Genomic DNA, 4,886 nt, shown 5'->3' on the forward strand with positions numbered 1-4,886 from the left:
TGGGTTTTTTTAACGTGCACCCAAATCTGAGCACACGGGCCTACAACATTTCCGCCTCCATCGTAAATGCAGCCGCTGCAGCCGAGATTCGAACCCGCGACCTGCGGGTCAGCAGCCGAGTACCTTAGCCACTAGACCACCGTGGCGGGGCCCCTCTACAACACAGAGCACAGCACAACACTGTAGGGTGGGAGGCAGCCCTGTCCAGCTCGGATCCGAAGACGCAAGAGGTCCTGGTGAGACGAGTGAGGACAGCGACCCCTGCCAAGAGTCCACTCACCGGCGCTCCTTCCTCGGTCGCAAATAAATGTTTTATTCTCACTCTACCCTGGCTTTTGAGTCCATACCGTACCACGGTATAAGAAATATCATTCGTATAAGCGCTCGTAGAGGGCTTTTTTTGAAGACGATAGTCTTTCTTGGGGGCCTTCGACGTAATCGACGCAAACATTTTGGTACGTCGGTCCGTATATTTGTCCGTTTGTCTGCCTTTACGATGCCCTAAATGCTCAAACGGCGCCAAACAATACTCCGAACGGTCCACCCCATCCGCAGCGACCACCAATATTGCTCAAAAGTTAGCGGTCATACCTTTGCGTTTGTCGATGAAAAAAGCAATTATTGATCATATCTGAGGCACCATGACAACACGTCAGTATACTGTATGTGTGTCTTCTTACCAGAAAAGACATACCTGAGTAATTTAAGGACCGTAGTGGTTATCACGCTGCTCTGACGATGCAACGCTGGCACGAAAAGGCAAGTGTTTCCAATGCTTTGATTGATTGATATGTGGGGTTTAACGTCCCAAAACCACTCTATGATTATGAGAGACGCCGTAGTGGAGGGCTCCGGAAATTTAGACCACCTGGGGTTCTTTAACGTGCACCCAAATCTGAGCACACGGGCCTACAACATTTCCGCCTCCATCGGAAATGCAGCCGCCGCAGCCGGGATTCGAACCCGCGCCCTGCGGGTCAGCAGCCGAGTGCCTTAGCCACTAGACCACCGCGGCGGGGCTCCAATGCTTTGCCAAGACTAAGGTTTCTAGATGAAACTTGTTTCAGCCAGGGACCTTAGCTAAGACGACATGGTGGTGGAACCTACCCGTCGTATTGCGTTCTACACTTTATGGCCTCCGAGACAGGTGCGCACGCCGCGCGCTTGGTTTTCCAAGATAACCGTGCCAGATAGCACTCATGTCTCACGTGTGACAAGACTTGATGCGCTCGTTTGCCTCCGCTGCATGCTCGAAGCACTCTGACCCAGCACCTCTAGAATACCATTCACCGATTTTGTTGCGTAGAACATCAAATAAAGGTTTTGTTCTTTCTCTCCAGACGCAAGACTACGGTCTTTCGACGACATTTGCAGTGCATCGAACACGAAGATACGGGGTTAATTATTTTGTTCATTTTTTAATACCTCAGGCTGCCTACATATGCCGTGCGACAAGTGACGACTGAGATCAAATGGAAGGGTATTAGGAAGGGGATAGGGGAGAAGTGACTTTAAATGAGAAAAAACAATCAAGAGTACCCCACAACTATCTGCAGCAAAGGGAGACACCTCAGCAGTGGTTATAGAAGGGAAGGAATAAGGAGAAATTAAAAGAGATAGAGAAAAAACGATTGGAGCGAAGTAGAAAACCTCGGTATGCGTTCTCACCTCTGGTAGCTAGCGTGCACGGTTAAATAATACTATGAAAGATAGAGTTTCATAAAATGATACCTAAAGGGGAATCTGGCACTAGTTTCTACGTGGGCTCCTTCGGCGGCACTTGTAGCCCCCTGAGAATTATTGGAAGTACAGGCTTCGGATCTGTTTCAGATGGATTACGTTCTTTTGCTACGCTTTTTTTTCCAAATTCGAAACAAAGTGATATGAACTTACATTTAATGGAAACTTGTTTCAATTATTCATACGCAAACGTTATTGCAAGACCTTTTTGTGTCAAGGCAGCAAATGTGAAACCTGGGCTGCTATTCTCGACACTGTCTAATTCCGCCACATTGTAAAATTTCATAATGGCGGCTATTTAAGCCAATCAGCGAGGTCGTAGCAGCTCACTTGGCCAATTAGCTTCGATCGATGACGGAATCTGACAACATTGCGGAATTCGACAATGTCCAGAATAGCACCCCTGGGCAAATTCAACCATCAGGGTATGCATCACTCTGCCCTAGAAGTGTGGCAGTTTGGGCTAGTTGGTATGACATGACGATATTTATAGTGCGAGAACAGAACGACGACAATGAGAGATAGTTATAGTGCGAGGACAGAACGATGACAAAGAGACAAGAAGGATACGAAGGACACGAGCGCTTCTTTCTTGTCTCTTTGTCGTCGTTCTGTTCTCGCACTATAGCTATCGTCACATATCTCTGCTATTGCGTTCTAGATTTGGCATCAAGATTTAATGAATTATTTTTTACAACACTTGAAACCAATGATGCTTGTTTTTCTCTCCAAAGTAGGTATTATCTATTTGTGGAAATAACAATACTCCATTAGGTGAGAAACACCCATAGTTTCGTCTTCTGCCACGCTATAGGTGCATCTGTCCCAGTGATCTGCCCCCAGCGCACCACAGGTTTTGTTGTGAAATCGAGTCAGCAGAGTGTGACGGCACGTCTACGTAGTTTCGTCATCGCTTCTCACTCGATTTAAAACGAGTTTAGACAAGAAGCGCTCGTGTAAAACATGAACTCGGGACAATATCCTGCACTGGCATGAGATGCTACATCTATGCGCAGCGGTGAGTGGACGACGATACGTTTAAACTGTCAAATACGGCTCGTCAAGCTCCAATGTCTCAGCAAATCAGGAGATCTAGTGGTAATCAGCCTCTTCGAACAACAGAGGAACTGCTTCAGGGGCGAAGCCCCTAAAAGGCGTGGGTCTGTCCATTCCTTGTACGTATGTACTTCACCACCTATAGTTCCATTTCCGTCTTCTACCTTCCAAACATTCCACTATGCCCCATCACCACTCCACCACATCAGCGATCATAAAGCAAATACTATTGAGAAATAGCCAATATGAAATGCAAAACGGCCGTGTACCTGTATCCAGATGTGCGTTAAAGAACCTTAGATTGTCCCACTGTGTTGATTACTTGTTTCTACGTGACCACATACAGTTCCACCTTTGCAAACTGCCCACTACTTCGTCCTTGGAAACAACCCACTCAGCCCCACCACCGATCCACCACTTCGCCGACCATAAAGCATGCAGTTGTAATGAAGGGGGATGGAAGTGACGTATAGCTACCAATTACGAATAATAAACTGTCTCGTATGAATATATACAGTGTTTGTCACGTCTCTGATGACGTAGTGAGCAACATTCGCGGTTGGTTGCTAAGTGGCGCGAACGCCTGCAGGCGTTACTATGGGAGTGGGTGGTGGACGGATCCCGACGGATGCTTGACACTGCCCGACTAAGAAATATTTAAAATTCGGAAAGGATTAAAGAATCCCGTGTATGGGGCCCCAAGCGGTAAACGGTCGTCGAAGAGAGGGCATCGCGGGCGGGACAACCGTCTGCCACGAAACATACCGAGAGTCTCGAATGGTATTCGGTGTTTTGCGGTGTGGCATTAAACCCCCCCCCCCTTTTTATGCAAGTTGTTCAAAATGTTAAACAAGTCATGAGACGGCCAGCAGATAAGCAGATAATTGCTGCAGTGGGAAAACCTTGTCTATGTTTACATGCCAGTGAAGGTCTTTGTTCCTTTAAAACTCGAAGGCATTGTTAACGCGCCAAAGGCCCTTTTGACCACATAGATTCTGCCAGTCTGTCCATCCGTCCGTTTGTCCGTCCATCCGTTCATCTGTTTATTCATGTATGGTTGATCACTGTGTGCTCCTCTGAATTAGCGACTGGAGCAGACTGGACTGCAGACGCTGATACAAGAGGAAGTGACCACTTGCCAGTATTCATATATCACCCAATGTTGAAGAAAACTAGAAATAACCGCACAACAATAATTACGAATTGGGCAATCTTTCGAGAACTACAGAGACAAAATCTTGAACCTTGTTCTGACGCAGAAACGTATGCATCGAAGATAAAAAAAATTTCTAACAAAAGCAACTCGTGCAGTACCCATTTATTTGTTTATTCATTTATTTATTTATTCATACTGCAATCCCTATTACAGAGATTTTAGCAGGGTGGTTACAGATATAATTTTCACAATGTTTGCACTCAAGATTGCATAAACCAAACAAACAAACAAACAAAAAATAGAACAGATGGGTATTCGGGTGTTGACGCTGAGTATGAGAGGCTTCGGGCAATACGACGCCGATCTGAAAGAAGATATCGCAGGTCGGGTAATTTAGAACATTTCAAGGTTGCACAGAAAGTACATTCTGCAATGCGTAACCAACTGCAGAAGCTTTCAACCAAAAGGTGGCAAGATTTATGTGCCTCACTTTCTCCATTTACGTCGGCGCCTCAACTGTGGAACATGGTACGTGCCCTCCGACAGCCAGTAGTCCACTCGAGACCACTACAGGCTCTAGCGCTGTCTTGAGGAGTTAGCGAACGTGTGATTACCGAAGAATTTTGCGATCTTATATACTGAGAAATGGAGAGACCGCCCAAACTAGCGAATATAAATCCTCAGCAGAATCAGCTTCGGCGGTTGTAACAAAGTTCTCTGCGATCAGTTCATCAGATCTCGATGACGGCTTCACACCAGAGGAGCTCCAACATGTGCTGTCTTCAGTAAAACGAACAAGTTCACCAGGAACAGATGGAGTTACATACGCTGCTCTTGCTAATTTGTGCAAAAAAGGAAAATTACACCTTTTGGACATCTATAATAAATGTTGGCAAGAAGAAAAAGTTCCGGAAAGTTGGAAGATATCAAAAGT

Source organism: Rhipicephalus microplus, chromosome 1, assembly GCF_043290135.1.
Source record: "Rhipicephalus microplus isolate Deutch F79 chromosome 1, USDA_Rmic, whole genome shotgun sequence".
NCBI classification, from domain to species: domain Eukaryota; kingdom Metazoa; phylum Arthropoda; class Arachnida; order Ixodida; family Ixodidae; genus Rhipicephalus; species Rhipicephalus microplus.